Here is an 18,652-nt window from a genome sequence, read left to right as displayed (position 1 = left end):
AGTTGGAAGGTTGTTAATTGTTCGATACTGTTGGCACATACTCCCTCGATGAGTCTTTGGACTCTCTGGAGGTATCAAATAATAAATAATAAAATGCGTAATTGTTCAATATTCAAAAATATGTTTGTGTGTGTGTGTGGGGGGGGGAATGGTAATTCTAGTTTTTTTTTTTTTATTTCCATTAGAATGCAGAGGGCGTTTTGTTACTTTCGTCTGTAATTTTCGTCTGCACATTCGTATCTTCTTATGAAACTGAAAGAAGGACTTAGGTATAATTGTAAAGAAAGCGTAATGTTGCTAGTGTTATGATTTTTCATTTGATCCTTAAACAATACGAAGTCATTTAGTTCATTGTAATTTTCGATTTAATATATTTTTCCCTAATTGCTGCAGTTTGTAACGTGGTCATTTTTGGTATTGCATTTATACTTAACTGCTGATCATTTTTTTATAGGAAATTCGGGATGATAATACTTTTTATGAACTGGTTTTTTTTTTTTTGTTTGTTTTGTATATGTCTGTATAAAAGACGGATTTTTACGCCACAATAACTAGAAGCCTTAGTTAACAGAGTGGAACAGTTTTCTGAAGAATCTACTTCAGTATACCAGGATTTGCTACTTCTCACTGAATGCCTCACACAATCAAATATTTAGCGGTTATAATAACTCGTAATGTCAAATACAATATGGAAGGTGAAATAGAATAATAAAATCGGGGACAAAAACAGTCAGGCACATGGATCTTGTTTTTGAGGAATGAATGGTCACTTTAAGGATTTTGCAACTCTGTAATCTTACTTAAAGTTGTCCCCGAGTACCAAAATATATCGGATTCTGAGAGATTGATGTGATCTTCCACCACCTTTCTACAGCCAGTTCATCCTTAAACCCATGGCATATAATCCCTAGTTCAGTTACCTCTGTCTTGTGCGACTAATTTTGCCGCTCTCCCAACAAGTCATTCATATTTCATTTTCTGTCATTCTCTCTAAAGCAGGTTGAGTTTTTTTCGTTTTCCTTACCTTCCTGGGTTCTTATTAAGTTTGAATCATTCCTCTTTAAATACTAAACGTAGCATATCAGACAATTTCTTACCTTTCAATGATAACAGCGCAATTCATATAAATTGGAGCTCGTTATTTGTTTTTGAATGAATCCATTTCCAAAATCGGACTCTTTCCCTTCCAACGGGCGGTTCATTAACATGGCAGTCTACGGGAGACCAGAGTGGACGCATTTTTATGTGAGAGGTACCCCGTGTTCGTTCACAATCGGATGTGATGTCACCAGAGGGGGGGATGAAACCAGAAGTTACGCCAAGTTGATGTCGCCGTGACGTGCAGTAGTACAGGAACTTGCGGCAGACCGTTGGTTTGGTTAGGTTATGTTCCAGCGAGATGCTTTCCTCCTCCTAACCTAAACTAACCTTACCTAACCATCGATTATAGTTGAGTAGAAAAATTGCATTTGATTCGGTTAGGTTAGTTTAGGTTAATTACCTAACCTAATCTAACCTAACCTAAACTAACCTAACCTAACCATCGATTGCATAGAAAAATTGCATTTGATTCGGTTAGGTTAGATTAGCCTAACCTAAACTAACCTAACCATCGATTACAGTTGAGTAGATAAATTACATTTGATTAGGTTAGGTTAGTTCAGGTTAGGTACTTAACCTAACCTAACCATCGATTACAGTTCAGTAGATAAATTACATTTGATTCAGTTAGGTTAGGTTAGGAGGAGGAGGAGGAGAAAAGCATCTCACTGGAATGTAACCTAACCAAACCAATGGTCTGCTGCAAGTTCCTGTACTACTGCATGTCACGGCGAAATCAACTTGGCGTAACTTCTGGTTTCATCCCTCCTCTGGTGACGTCTCATCCGATTGCGAAAGAACACGGGGTACCTCTCACATAAAAATGCGTCTGCTCCGGTCTCCCGTAAACTGCCATGTTAACGAACCGCCCATTGGAAGGGAAAGAGTCCGATTTTGGAAATGGATTCATTCAAAAACAAATAATGAGCTCCAATTGATATGAATTGTGCTCTTATCATTGAAAGGTAAGAAATTGTCTGATATGCTATGTTTGGTATTTAAAGAGGAATGATTCAAACTTAATAAGAACCTTTGTTTTGTTCAGTCCATTTATACCATTCAGCATTTGTGAGAAAGAAAAGGGATGCAATTTGCTGCCATTAGATTGTGTGTACTGGATTAGCAGTTAGCTGGGGTAGATGTACAGATGGAATATAGTGGGCAAAAGAACAAAGCCTAGTGACACCCCAGTATTAGTTGTATAGACAGAAGATAAGCACCCATCCAATATCACTCTTAAGTGAGTGTCTAGCCAGAAAGCTTGCTACCCAATTGCAGAAGTCAGGGGAGAGACCAAATGATGATGGGAGTATTTTTCAATACACTTTTGTCTCAGACTTGGTCAAAAATTTTGAAGATATGAAATGTAATCACTTGAGATTTGCCAAAAATAGGTTAGTAGATCCCCTGTTGATCAATAGTGACAGAATCCATACTGTCAATCATTTATTACCTAAGAGTCTTCAAGGTAGCATAGGAGTTAGCTGTTTATGGTTCTTTCCATTACTTTATGAAGAACTGAGGTGAGAGAAATTGGACATTAGTTTGAAGCTAAGATTTGTGACCCTTCAAAGGAATAGGTTGTATATCATTATCAACATTAGCCCCCAGGTATATAAAATTCATCATTTCTGTTGTATATGGGTCAGTTTTCAATTCTTTTTGCCATTTGCTGTTCATTTTAGGAGATTTAATTTTATTAATATTTAAGTCTAACTTTGTTGGACTTAAGCAATTGTTGATAAAGGTGATATATATATATTTTACAAGATTATTTAAATAAATTGGCAGTGTGGGCAATGGCAGTCCAGTCAGTGTTGTAAAATGTAAGGTAATGCACTTCAGGATGAAAAGATTACATGCTTCGTTTCATATTGATAGTACTAGTTTACTGGAAATTGATGAGGCTAGGGATCTGGTGGATAGAGATTTGAAATTCAGAGGACATATTGCAAAAGTTAGTAGAATAGCACAGATTACTTGGATGCTGAAGAGCGTATTGAGCACACTCTTTATAAGGCTGTGATTCAGTCACATTGATGGTGACTGAATCACATTGCATTTTGACTACTGTGCATGTATTTGGTCACCTGTGTTTCTTGGTGAATGGGAGGTTGTGGAAAGAATTCAAAGACGAGTGACCAAGCTGGTGACAGTTTTGTGGAATGTTCCTTATGAGGATAGATTGAGAGTGTGGGTTGCAGAGTTTAGCTGACAGGTGGAGGAAAGGGATATGATAGAAACTTGTAAGTTAATAAAGGGATAGTATAAAATTGACAGAGAAGAAATTTTTCAATATATGGGGAAGTAGAGGGAAAACAAAGGGTCACACCTGGAAGTTGTCTAAGAATGTGGTTAGTAAGGCTGTGTTGACTAGGTTATTTTCTTGGAGAGTGGAATGGGTTGCCAGAGGCGGTTGGAGCACCCCAACATTGAACGGGCTAAAGGGGATATATGATAGGTATTGTGTTAATGATCAGCAGAGATTAGGCCAAACAGAAAAAAGCACCATATCAAAGCCAATTGGTGGCATAATTATAGGATTTTAGGTCATCCTGTATCTCTTCTGTTCCATTTTTGTTACTGAAGTGTGCTTGCACATGTTTGATTCCAGTGTGTTTATCCATGAAGATGCCAGTTTAACTTTGGTGAAATATAGGAAGTGAAAATTAAAATAATTTAGTTATTATCTACTGTACATTGTCAGCTTCTTGAAACAACACGATGCATGCCCCTTTTTAACTGAGAATTCCACATTTTTCTCAACCTCCCAAGGCAGGACTGCACGATCATTTTCCCCAATCAGAAGCATCAGAGTCTGGTGGAGAGGAGGAAGAGAGGAGATATGATAGAGACCTACAAGTTGGTAAGGGGTTGTTATAAGATCAATGGTGGAGAAATTCTACAGAGAATAGTGGGAGATCAGGGGAGAACCAGAGGTCATCCCTGGAAACTATATAAAGAGGGTGTGAATAGGGGAGTGAGAGGTAGGTTTTTTTTCTTACAGAGTTGTGAATGATTGGAATGCCTTGCTTGAGAGTGTGTGTGTCTGCAAGGAGTTTGAGTGTGTTTAAGACATGGTATGATGAGATGTGTGTGTGATAAAAGGACCTCCCAGATGAGTCTTTGACTCCATGAGGTCTTGGGGTAATAATAATAATAATGTCTCTGCCTTGACTGATTTTTGAACCTCTGACCAGATCAAATACTTTCGTACCCTGAGTTTGCTATCACATGCTGTTTCAAGTTATTATCTCTTAGGTGTATAAATTCCATTTCCTTCCTGCCACATTACTTTTCCCTTTTTGAATGTATATCTCTAGTAAAATCTATAATAATTACATGATCTGCACTCATTAATAAATTTAGTTTAATCCTTGATCCAAGTGTAAGCAAACAAAGTTTATGCCTGAAGTATCTTCAGGACTGAGGCAACTCGTGGTAAAGGTGGACCAAGCTCAAAGGTAATACCAAGCTTTGGTAATACCAAAGCTTGGTATTACCAAACCCAGCGGCTTGGTAATACCAAGCCTCTGGGTTTGGCTCCCACTGATGAGATCTCAATAAAGGTAGAAACTGGTCTAGGGTAGTGGCACTTCCCTTAATGCATAGCATTATAAATGTATGCAAGGTGATGTGCTTTGCATTATGGGAGATACTAAGACAAATAGTGATGAGAGCTTGGTCCACCTTTACCACAAGTTGCCTCAGTTCTGAACATACTTCAGGTGCAAACTTTGTTTGCTGACACTTGGATAAAGGATTAAACTAAATTTATTATAGTCTATCCGAGTGAAAAAAAAACTTCCAACATCTGCACTCGTTTTGATTTCACGTGAAAGAACATTGCACGCATCCCTCCCAGTCTATATCTGCGATCAACTGTATATTTTGTCTCCTGTTGACCTCTGTCTCACACTAGATGAAAAGCTGCCATCCACATGCCTGTCTTCCTGACCTACTCTTTTTGGCCACAGTTCATCTGCTATCATCAGCATCCGCCCCCCCCATAACTTCTCTGCTCTTTAAAATTATTACACCTCTCACGTTGTCACTGTAATAACTCTGTTATCTGTTTTCTGCCTGGTCTCATTAATGTCTATAACTTTTGGCAAGTTTGCACTATCCAGTGCCAGAAACTCTCCCTCTTATTGTGATATTTCTAGTGTTGGTCAGGACCGGTCCGAGAGTATCTGATGCCCCTAGGTAAAGAACATTTAGGTGCCCCTGTACATTGTCTCTCTATATATATTTTGTCATACTCACACAAGCACATGTACACCTACATATGTGGATATTTATAAAAATAATATCATTATGAACATTAAAAAATTGATTAATCAAAGCCAATACATTTGTATACATATATGATTACTCCTAATATCTGTATAGCAAGAAAATTATTACAATAAATACAAAAATTAATCAGAGCAGGGGAGTGGAAGAAATAGAAAGGCAAAAATAATGTAGGATCATCAGCGAGCACCAGGATGGCTTGACTTATTTCAGTTTTTTTATTATTAATCAAGGTTTTACTAATTTTTTTTGAAGGTTATAATTTTTCCCTGAACTATGTAGCAAAATCTAGCGTCCTGAAGTCTTAGTGCCCCTAAGTGATTGCCTAATGATAAAACCGGCCCTGGTGTTGGTATACATAAACTATAGCAATCGCTTATATTTCCCCCCCCTCCCAACCTTGACACCTGGCAATGGCTACTACATATGATTTTGTTGCTTAACAGACTAAATGCTGCATTTTTTGGTCATTCTTGCATTCACTTGCAGGTGAGTATGGGTAAAACACACACTCACCTACTTTCACCCTAATAACTTCAGTTTTTCTGATTTTGCATTTCAACATTGTCAGTGAACAAAGTTTTCTATAGACATTTAACTCTGAATCAATTTAAGTGCATTCCACAGCATTGTGTAAGGCCTTCCATCCATCAGATTTGGTCTACCGGTTTAAAAACTCCATACTATTTCTCCTGCACACCTGAGTATTTATTCAGTTGCAATCATTACCATCCTCCTTAACTTGCCTCTATCATAGCTTGGTAGTAGACTTACAATCTTCATCCTCTTGCTTTTTTGCACTTCTTCCAATAACTCTGTCATTTCTTCTCTCATACATTATTTTTCACCTTTCAAGTCATTAGTGTGAGCTGCAACAGTAAATTCTTTTACCTTTTTTGCATCCATACAGTTTCACTAACGTTAATTTTCACAGCATGGAAACAATATTTAGTCACACTCGTTAAGTATTTCTCTTATTTTAGAATTGTTGTAATTTTTACCCCTTACCCTCTTTCCCTTGCTTAGTCATGCATTCTTGTTTCTTAACTCGCACCTCTTGCTTTCCCCCCCCCACTTCTCAGCTCTGCCATCTTTCGGTCTCATGCTTTGTCATGTGAAGGATTCCACACAAGCATGCTGTGTGTTTCAGGAGGTCCTCTTCATTCTTTGGGTTCTGATGGTGGAAGTTCATGATTAAGAATCCTGATCCTCCCACCATTGCATGTGGAGGGTTTACTATGCATTGGCACCATACCAGCACTGGTATGGTGCCAATGCATACTGCATAAACAACCCAGTCTATCATAGCTTCTTAAAAAAACAAGAAAACACTCCTTATGTTATTAATTGAAATTTGAAAAAAAAAAAAAAAAAAACTTGACTTTCAGCTGTGCTTTAACATGTCCTTTGTTGATTTGGTCTTGTTCGAATAAAAACATATATCATAAATCAAATTTAATATTTATTGTTAAATATTGGAAGAAGATTTGTTATGTAGAAAATTCCAAGTAACATGGTTTAAGTCAAGTGAACCTTGGATTCACTTGACTTAAACACCTCCTTTACAGTAATCCGTTAATAGTCTGACCATAAATGAATTAAAAACCAGGTATGCTAACTGATAACGAAAGATGGAAAATTGCCAAGGTTATCCTTGAAAACTTGGATAGCAATTGGCATAGGATGTATTTAAGAATAAAATGCAGGATTAGGTGGATGGACATGGATTCTCTGTGATGGTTCACATTGGTTTATGGTATGCATGACTTGTTTTAGCTATCTGCTTACATTTTATTATAAGGTGCTGAATGTATCGGATAATGGCAGTTCATATATAGTAATATTCTTGCGCTTTGCAAGGCATTTGATAGATTACCACATGACAGGTTGGTTTGGTCAAGTGGATTGAAGATTGGCTTCTGAACGATACCAACAAGTTGTGTATGATGGAGCAGTGTCTTAGAAAAGGAAAGTGGCCTGCCTCATCTGTTCTTGGACATCCTCCAACTATATGTGGATTAACTAGGATCTTCAAGTGTGGTGATTATGCAAAATTAGGTAGAATTAGTAGGCATATTGCAGGCATTAATTCTCTACAGGAAGATTTCAGTAAACTTTTAGCTTGGGTGAGAGATATGTGGTAGCATACTGTATTTATGTGTGTTTCAGGAAGAGGAAAACATTTGGAATCTTGGAGTGATGGTTGACAGTGAACTAATGTTCTGAGTGGGGAACACTGCACGCATTGCATAAACAGCACATGGTATTGATGCTCTGATAAGAAGTACAGGTATCTCTTGCTTAATGCGGTTTTACTTAACGCTGTGAAACTAATTGCAGCAACCCCTTGATATACACAGCAAAAGTTTTGATTAACACGCCTTTAACCCTGTGGAGCTCACAGCTGATCTGATAGATGCATGCAAAATGTTTAATATAAATATTCTTACACAATTCAGTGTATAGCTTGGAGGTCATGAGTAGCTGTGCATTCATATGTTACGCAAACTGTTTTTTGCTGTCAGTTTGGTTTAACACACGTTATGTAAAGGTTTGTGATATTTGACAGCAAATTGTATCTGAGAGATACCGCGACCTCCGATATCAGTATAGTATGGTTTAGTTGTTTTTTTTATTCTTTGTTCAATAATTTCTAAATTGTAATTGAAAAAAGGAGATGTGCTTTACATCCTTGTTCTTCAACTTGTGGTCCTCGAAAATTTCCTGATGGTCCTCCAAAAATTTCTTCGTCTCTCAGAAACAATGCTCCAGCCCCGTATATCAAATTTTCTAGCCTCTAAGCAGCAGCAGATGTTGCACTAGCTAAAAATTGTAATTTCATAATATTGGATTTAATAAATAAAATACTATTTACATTGGTTTATGTTTTTGTCTTAGCCGTCAGCTGGTCCACAAAATATTTCTCCTCTTTTACCCAGGTCCGCAGGTGTAAAAAGGTTGAAGAGCGCTGCTCTAGGAGATGTGCTTTACATTATGGAAAATACTCAGGAAAGTGATCTGAGCTTATTCCACCTTTACTACGAGTTGCCCATAAGGTTGCTTATGCTTGAATCGACCGAAATTTTTAGTTTCTATATATTCAGCATGAAAATCTTGTAGTTTCTATATTCAGCTAAGAAATAATGTTGGATTCAATATCCACATAATTTGTACTATCATGTATTATATTTGCATTGTTTTTTTCTTTGTTTTATTGCTTGTTTGCCGAGGTCTGGAGAGTCATTTTGCTTGTTATCGTGGAATTTATGCTGATAAGAAAAAACTAAAACTGTTCAAATGACTCTTGATAACTTCTTTTGATAAAAAAAATTGCATGTAAATAATGTAGGTACAAGTATTTATTAAACATTTACTTTGCATTCATTTTTTATCTTTCCTAAAAGAGTACCATATAAAATGAATTATTAATACAGTAATCGATCATGGACAAATTTTTACCATTGATTATTAGATTTGATTAACGCGATTTCGATATATGCGGTAACATCAAGGGATTAATTAATCACGTTAAGGAGAGGCAGTGACGCTACTGTGTAAAGTATTGGACAGCCCATACATGGATTATTGGCCTCAAATAGTTTTTATTGTGATGTGGAAACACTAGAGAGGATCCAGAGATGAATGATCAAAGTGATATCAGGACTCTGGTGTGTTGGCTATGCTTGAGTGGTTGTGTGGATGTAGATTGCAGAGCTTGGTGGATAGGAGGAAAAGAGATCTTCAAATTAGTTAAGGAATTTTACCAGATTAATGCAGAAGGGATTATAAAAAGAGTAAAGGGCAAAACTAGAAGAACAAGAGGCCATCCCTGGCAATTGTATAAACATGTAGTGAAGAAGGGTTTGAGGATTGACAACAGCAGCAGTATTCTGTTTGGTGGATAGCATGAGTTTGCTAAAGGAAGATTGCATTCTAGTAATTTACGTATTATAACAAGGTGAAAAATGCACTAGATATGAATGAAATGCATATACAGTGTCATATTTAGATTTTGCAAATGCCTTTAATATATTGCCACATGACAAGCTGGTAATTAAATTGGAATGGATGGGGGTTGGTTAGTAGGTTGGTGTGCTGGATTAGAGATTGGCTGTTTGATAGTTGTCAGCAAGTTATGCATGGGAAGCAATATCCCAGATAACAAAGATCCTTAGTGATTTGCCCAAAGAATTGTTTTGGGAACCATTGCTATTTAACTTATATGGTAATGATATTTGGAAAGGTTTGAATTGTGATATTCAGTTTGCAAATAATGCAGAGTTGCTATTTTATTGATTATATATATATATATATATATATATATATATATATTTTTTTTTTTTTTTTTTTTTTGTATGTGGGGTTGCTAGTTCAGTGTTGCAAAATGCAAGTTTTCAGAAACAAAGATGAGATGCAGAGTATACAGTTGGTGGAGGAAATAAGAGATCTGGGTGTAATGTGGATAAGGACTTATAGTTGAGAGGACAACACAGAGGATTATGGCAATAATGTTGAGGACACTAATGTTATGGTTTCATTGTATCAGACTTTGATTAGACCACATATGGATTATTGTGCATAGATTTGGTTACCTGGTTTTCAAGAGAGATTGGAAAGGTTACAGAGATTATTGACTAAGTTGGTTTCTGAAATGTTGAGTATGAAGACAGATTGCAGGAATGCAATTTGCAGAGTCTAGTGGATAGGAGAATGGGGGGGGGATAGGATTGAGATAGGATTTATGTGGTTCCCACCCACATAAAAAAAATTTGTAAACATATAGTACATTTGCTGGACAGGCTAAGGATTTTATTGCTATTTTATTGATTTTATATATATATATATATATATATATATATATATATATTTGTATATATATATATATATATATATATATTTGTATATTTTACATAGTCCAGAAACCCTGTTCAAGAGACCAAACATGGAACTTTTTCAAGCCACTTCAGGCCTCCTGTAAGCAGGGTGGTAGTTTCAAACCAGCAATGAATTTCTTCTCCCACCTAAAGACAATCACAAACCTCCACGTCCACAGTGCAATTTGAACCTGCAGCCTGTTGCTTGGATATGTCAACCACTTAGCCAACCAAGTAGCCGTGTGGTTGAAGTTAATGTAGATGAGGATTTTTCATAGGATGGGAGAAATGTGGACGATGAGAGGCTATTCCTGGAAGGTATGAGCAGAAGAGTTGAGTAGGTATTTTGCATGGAGAGTAGTATGTGATTGATATACATTGCCTTAGAGTGTGATGAATTCAGATTAGACTTCATGGTGGCCTGAGGAGGAGGATAATCTAAATTCATTCCAAGAGCTCAGCCTAAAACTCTTACAATTCAAGTAAAGAATATTGAAATTATTATCATTTAATAAATTTGTCTGCAGTCCACAATCTCTCAATATCTTCAAAGTATGCATTCCATAATCCTAATATCATCTTTGCAGCCTTTCTTCTGATCTTTATCCCCTTGGAACCCAGGAAACCATATTTGCACACATTAGTCCAGGTGCAGTTATATCAAGTCCTTATAAAAAAAAAAAAAAGGCAAAATGAATTCAATATCCTTAACTGTTGGTCTTCATTTCAACATTGCAGTTATCTTCTGAGTTGTATTTGCAATTTTTGCTATGTGGCCCTTGAACTTCAACTTCCAATCGACCATAACTCTAAGATCTTAGCTTTGTCAGTTACGCTAGCACATCCATTTTTGCATTATCCTTATGCAATGGGATTATCATGCATTCTTTTCATTCCTGTGGTTTTTTTCCTGAGCTGAGACTCAAATTATACAAACATGTCAAGTGCCTAGCCAGTTAGGCTGAACACTTCCATACATGCTGATATCTCATTTGTTGCTATTGCCTAATTATCTTTCAGCTTATGTAACATCTCTGAAACTTCCTTCTCATGTATACATCAGGTTGAGGGATAGTAGCAAAGTGTGCACTCATTATTCAAACAATTGCATCTGCTTCTGACACAAAGGTTCTGTCTGCATTCACTAAAGTTATTCTTCTGCATGCATTCTTTCTTTTACTTGCAGCCTAATGATAAAATTCTTTTAGCTTGCCTTTAGCCTGTGCTGTAAATTTCTTTTTCATACTCATCTTTTATAGCACACAGCTTTTCTGGCTTGCACTCTAGGTATTTCATAACTCCTTTCATCTTCACTATATTCCTTCTATCATCTTCTTACAGATCCCTTGCTTTAATAAGACTGCACATCTATTTCACTCCCATCCTATTGTTTTTCAAACTCGTTACACATCACATCTGCATCATTTAAGCATCTTTTCAAAGCTTCTCATACAATGCTGATATCCTTCCCATTCTATAGGTATGAATGTAATATCCTCCTAAGTTTGTCATAATTTCCAGCTTTGTAGTTCAATATGTAACTTGTCCTGATTAGAATATCCATATATTTGTTGAAAGTTTTTTATTTTGTTAGACTATAAATTAAAGATGCCAAGAAATTATATTCTGGGTTTCATCATTTATCCAAGTGTATGCAATCAAAGTTTGCATGTGAAGTATCTTCATGATTGAAGATACTACACGGCTATTTGTATATAATACAAATCAGTTCACATCAGTTGGTGGGTAGCAGTCCTTCCCATAATATATTGCATTATACATGTCCAAAAGGGTGTGTGCTTTGCATTATGGGATACTAAAGCAATTGATATGAAGTCATTAGCCTCTATATACAAGTAGCCCAGGTGTGAAGATGCTTCATGTGCAAACTTTGTTTGCTTAGATTTGGATAAAGGATTAAACCAAGAATATAATTTCTTGGCATCTTTAATTTATAGAATGTTAGTTGACTAATTCCCTTGTCAGTACAGCTTGATCACTGTCGCCATGGTGTCAGTAATCAAGCCATACCTCACACCCTTAACACCTTCTGATGTTATGAAAAAATTTAACACTTTTTGCCTCAAGTTAGTTCTTTCATGCTTCTTGAGAAAGTTGTCTCAGAACAGCTCATTAAATTCTCTTTCATTCTTATCATGAGTTTTCTCCCTGTTACCCAATGTTTAGATAATTTGTCACCTGTAATGATTGCTCAGTTAGTACTCATTACTCATCAGGATAATTTGGATGCATTTCTTTGTACCCAGAAACTGAATTGCTAGGTTTATAGCAACATCCCACTATATATTTCATTCTGTGAGTCTCCACTTCACACCAAGTAGTTTCAAACTCGCTGCTACATGGGACATTATCACCATTATTGCTTTCATGAGCTCCTACCCTAACTGGACTCAAATCATCTGATATGATTAGTAGTAGTATGCCTCTTTTGTCATTACTGTATCCTTTGCACTCGATTCCAATTACTATATCTGACTCTCGGAGTCAGGTTTCAGTAATGCCAAGTTTTAAACTATGATATATTCACTAAAGCAACAAATTGAACCACTTTATTTTTAATGCTCCTTGCATTTGTGTATAGACATAACAAGTTACTGCCTTACTTTTGTGTATACTTGCATTTACCATTTTCTTGGCTCGGTTGGACAACATTCTCTTTGTTCCAAGATACACTCAAAATATCCAAACCCACAGTGTAGTCCATCTCTTCATCAGATTCATACCGATGCTCATTGATATTTGTATTACTATTACATTTGCACTGTCTGAACATCCCAACTGAACTTATACATTCTCAGCATTCCTTTCAAGGTGATCTAGTTTCCATCATTCTCTGCATTAGGTCTCACTATAGTAAATAACTTCTCTAGGCACCTGGTGATGCCATATCCATTCAAGTGCATTAGGTCTCACTATAGTAAATAACTTCTCTAGGCACCTGATGATGCTATATCCATTCAAGTGCAAGCCATCCCTCCTTTATAGAAGTCTTTCTACCATCAAACTCACTCCACATACCCAGAAACACACTAATTTCTTCTTCATAGCATGTGCATTCAATCATTTTTTATCATAGCCCTCTTTAACTCATTTAGTACTGTCGTATCTAGTAAATTAACTATTTTTACTTTTTCACTCTTCTTTCTCTCTTCTTTCATATCTTCTGTCATAGTATATTTATCATTATTTAAATCATTAGTTCCAACAAGCACTGCTATCTCTTTTACTTTTCTTTGCTGTTCCATCTAGTGATTCCATCATCACTGATGTTTGGATAAATTTGCTTATTACTTCTTAATCACAAATTTACTTATGAATCACCATACCACATTACTTATTTCTGATTTATTTATCTTATTATTATTATTAACTTCCTTGCTTTCCTGCCTCATATTGTTTTCCTTTTTTTCCTTTTCAGTGTTAGTTCTTATAAATGTTTCTCTAACTCTGATCGATTTTCAAATAATAAGGTATAGAATGTAGAGTGTATAGTTGATAGAGTTATCCTAAAGCAGGTTGAGGAAGAAATAAGGGACTCTGGATAATAGTGAAAAGCAACCTAAAATTTAGGTTCTATAAAATTCTCTATCTATGACTTATAAGAACATCAGAATGGACTATTGCATTGATGAAGAGAAGGACATTGATATGCTGAAGTAAAGAGGTTAGATTCCATTGTATAATGCCTTGGTCAGGTTTATAGATTTTACTCTGCTGTTTTTCAAGGTGATGCGGATATCATCAGGGTCGGTGGAAGCGGGCATGCGGTGATTGCGGGCGCCGCTATAATGGGGGTGCCACCACCACAGAACAGTTCATGAGTTAATTTTTAAGAAACAATATTTTTATCATAAAAACAAAAAGATTCTTGAACGATCAATATTAAAATAAATTAGGCTGTATACACTGAATAAAAATTAAAAAATAATGTATATTGCCACCTCTTTGATCAGCCAGCTGTTTACAATTTTGCAGCTAGAGCAGGCTAAATGCTTGCCTGCAGAATGTTGTGTCTACTGCAGTCTATCTAAAGTGAAGCGGTGAACACTTTTTATGCGCAGAAACGAATTTTCGTACAAAACATTTGTTGCTAGTTAACCAGTCATATGGTACGCATCCCAGTAGGCTACTGACAGTAGTGCAGTGCGGACTATTATTTCATCTCTGTGTCGTGTTGTGTAATAATTTCTTGTGGGTATGAAATAGAAATGGAATCAACAATTTATAAAAAGTTATCCGGTGCACAGAATCATAAGTGTCGCGCTGCGAAAGAAGCAGATATTAAGAAACAAACTGGGGCTCTTAATAAATTTGTTAAAATATTAAAATATTCTGATGCAGATTGTAACCAATTCGATACATCAGAAATCAGAGTTGAAGAACCGTGCACATCATCCAGTTTGCATGAAGGTACTATTGCAACTATTGAACAAGATAATTGAACATGATTTAAGTGAAAAATAGTTAGGATTTAGTTGTATTTGACCACGAAAGTAACACATTGTTAGTCTCTGTGAATTTAGTAGATCCAGGTGAACAGGGAAATATTGATGAAAAATTACGAGTTGTTTTAATTGAAATGGGGCCTGTTTAAAATAAAAATATAATATATATCCCAGAGATACATATGGTCGTAAATTTGGCGACACGTATTATAATAGAAAAATGGACAACGGGCAGCTCGTGCCCAGAACATGGCTGATTTATTCCAAAACTTTAAATTCTGTTTTTTGCTTTTATTGCAAACTTTTCGCACCTACTGAATCAAGTAGTCTTGTAGAAGGTTATCACGATTGGAGAAATGTAAGTATAACTTTGCATAGACATGAGACTAGTTTAACTCGCATGAAAAATTTCTTAAATGGATGGAACTTAATAAAAATTTAAAAAACAAAATTACTATTGATTGCCAGACTCAAAGCATGTATGAAATGGAAAAGAAACATTGGATGTTAAATAAGTTTAGTTTAATCCTTTATCCAAGTGTGAGCAAACAAAGTTTGTGCCTGAAAGTATCTTCAGGACTGGGGTAAGGTAGTGCAACACCAGGCAACTCGTTGCAAAGATGGAGGAAGCTCTCTCATCACTCCTATCTCAGTATCTCCCATAATGCAAAGCACATCTCCTTGCGGATATGTGTAATGCTATGCATTAAGGCAAGGGCCACTACCCATACCGGTTTCGACCTTTATTGAGGTCTCGTCAGTGGGAACCAGGCCCAGCAGTGGAGATACAAAGGCAGAAGCAATGAGAGGTCATCCTAACTTATAGGAGTTGCCAAAGGGTGTGCAACCTTAATATTAAATTACTCCGGATTCAGAGAAAGATGTTGAGAGTTTATTTTTCACTTGGTTAGACTATAATAAGTTTAGTTTAATCCTTTATCCAAGTGTGAGCAAACAAAGTTTGCACCTGAAAGTATCTTCAGGACTGGGGTAAGGTAGTGCAACACCAGGAAACTCGTTGCAAAGGTGGAGAAAGCTCTTAGGATGACCTCTCATTGCTTCTGCCTTTGTATCTCCACTGCTGGGCCTGGCTCCCACTGACAAGACCTCAATAATGGTCGAAACCGGTATTGTAGTGGCCCTTGCCTTAATGCATAGCATTACACATATCCACAAGGAGATGTGCTTTGCATTATGGGAGATACTGAGATAGGAGTGATGAGAGAGCTTTCTCCACCTTTGCAATGAGTTGCCTGGTGTTGCACTACCTTACCCCAGTCCTGAAGATACTTTCAGGCGCAAACTTTGTTTGCTCACGCTTGGATAAAGGATTAAACTAAACTTATTATAGTCTAACCAAGTGAAAAATAAACTCTCAACATCAAAACATTGGATGAGTGTTTTAGAACGCTTGATTGAAATTATAATATTCCTTGGTAGCTGAAATTTAGCTTTTCGTGGATCATCTGATAAATTATATGAAAGAAATAACGGCAGTTTTTCAAAATTAGTTGAACTGTTTGGGAAGTTTGATCTCGTTATGGAAAATTATGTTGAAAGGGCCCTACAACGAAACAATAGGGTACATTATTTGAGTAAAGACAGTCAAAATGAAATATTGGAAACTTTAAATAACGCAATCAGGGATACAATTTTATTATCAATTCTAAAATCTAAATATTATTCCATAATTTTAGACTGTACACCTGATCCAAGTAAAACAGAACAAATGACCATTATTGGCTTTGTTTCCTGTGACAATGGAATTGTCAACATCAGGGAAAATGTTTTAGGTTTTGCAGATATATCGGATTCCACAGGACGTGGTTTATGTGCAACAGTAATGGGACAACTGAAAAAATGGAACATTCCCATTGAAGACATGCAAGGTCAAGGGTATGACAATGGGGCAAATATGGGTTCCAAAATTTGCTTTTGAGCAAAAATCATCTAGCTTTTTACGTGCCATGTGCTGCTCATACTCTCAAGTTAATCATTAATGATGCAGCCAAAGTGAATGCAGATGCAATTAGTTTCTTTGCAATTATTCAATAAATATACAATTCTTTTCATTCTCTTACAAACGTTGGGCAATCCTTTTAAAGTTCGTAAAAAAAATTAACATTGAAACAGCGATCAGAAACGCGATGGGATAGTAAAATTGATGCAATCCGCCCTCTACGATATCAGTTAGGAGAAATTTATGATGCACTTTTTGAAATTTTAAATAATGAAAATTTTAGTAAAGAAACTCAGCATGAAGCACAAACATTATGTGCTAAAATAAAGGACTATAAATTTATTTGCTCTTTTATAACTTGATATGATTTACTTAACAAAATAAACCCTGTGAGTAAAATGCTTCAAGACAAAAATATGAACATTACACTTGCTTTAGAATCTATCGAAAACTTAAAAATATTCTTACAAGAGTATTTTGAAGAAGTTCTAAAAACGGCAAAATAACTGAGTGAAGAGGTGGATGGAGAACAAGAATTTAAAACTGGTACGGAAGTTCGACGACGAAAGAAGACACGACAATTTGACTACGAGCATCATGACAAAACGGCACAATCGTCAGAAGATAAATTTAGAGTGAATATGTTTTATACACTTCTAGACGTTGCAATGTGTTCATTAATAGAACGTTTTGAACAACTAAAAGATATAATTTCAATTTCTTGTATAGATTACTACAAATTATTAATAATGAAGATTTACAAAAAATTTGTGACGATTTAGAGATTCTCTTGAAGGACTGCGACATAAAGACTTAAATGCAATAGAACTATATGACGAGTTATGTGATTTCCGGGATATTTTTCGGATGGATAATTTAAATATTCAAAAGCCCTTTCGATATTCTTAACTTTATTGTGTCCAATAATTTATCTTTCCCTAACCTTTCAATGGCTTTAAGAATACTATTAACCTTAACTGTTAGTGTAGCGAGCAGTGAACGTTCCTTTTCCAAGTTTGAAATTGATTAAAACCTACCTAAGAACAAGTATGTCACAAAAAAGGCTTGTTAGTTTGGCGTTAATAGCTATTGAAAATGATATATGTGCGGAATTAGACATTAAGACCATTATTTCTAATTTTGTGAATATGAAATTACATAAATATACTTGAAATTTTTTAAATTAAAATTTTAATTTAAAAAATTTCAAGTATATTTATGTAATTTAATTTTTTTTCTGTTATTCTGTAAAGATATTATTTTTTGAATACTTATATTAAATGTTTTAATTATTTCTGAATTCTTTTATTATTTTCTCATCTATCTCGAGTTTCTTTTAATTTCCTAAAAAATAGTTACACTTATAAAAATTATTACAAGTTACTAAGAATTTAGTAACTTGTAAAATGCAAGAATTTTTTAAACTTTAGTTGAAATAAATTTTAACTTGAATTAAAATTCATTTTAATTTTATTAGCGATTCGGGTCGGTGAGAAGGCTATAATCCCTGTATCATTATATTCAACGATTAAAGTGAAGTGGCTTTATCAAAATTTGAGATAATTTGAGAATTTTTTGAATATATGGGTTTTTAATGATTATCCTTCCTAGTCAACACTCCCGGTTCATTACATTTAGCGAACCAACGTGTGGCTGTTCTGTCAAAATTTATTTAAGAAATTTCAAATAATTTAAATTTTTATTATCATAAAAGAACCACACGCTCCCGGATTGTTACAGGGGCGCTTAGATAGATTTTGCATGCAGGCGTCAAAGACCCTAGCGCCGGCTCTGGATATCATGTAAAGGATTCAGAGATTAGTAACTGAGGTTTTATCAGGTTAGGTCTTTGAAATTTTGGGTATGAGGACAGATCGAGAGAATGCCATTTGCAGAGTTATAATGTGGATAATGCAGATCATAACGTGGATAAGATCTTCTATCGAGTAGAGCAA

At 35.6% G+C, this 18,652-nt stretch overlaps 1 protein-coding gene across 1 annotated transcript in view; it reads left to right on the top strand.

The window, feature by feature from the left end:
- Positions 1–215: 215 nt before the first annotated feature.
- Marf (Mitochondrial assembly regulatory factor) overlaps positions 216–18,652 on the top strand; it is a 373,692-nt gene continuing 355,255 nt past the window's right edge. The window contains exon 1 of the mRNA XM_090399591.1: positions 216–269. The gene's annotated coding sequence lies outside the window, so the exon portion shown is untranslated. The remainder of the gene's footprint in view (positions 270–18,652) is intronic.

This window comes from Typopeltis vanoorti, chromosome 10, assembly GCF_054136105.1.
Source record: "Typopeltis vanoorti isolate ZY-2024b chromosome 10, IOZ_Tvanoo_1.0, whole genome shotgun sequence".
NCBI lineage: Eukaryota > Metazoa > Arthropoda > Arachnida > Uropygi > Thelyphonidae > Typopeltis > Typopeltis vanoorti.
This window is presented reverse-complemented; position numbering and strand designations above follow the sequence as displayed.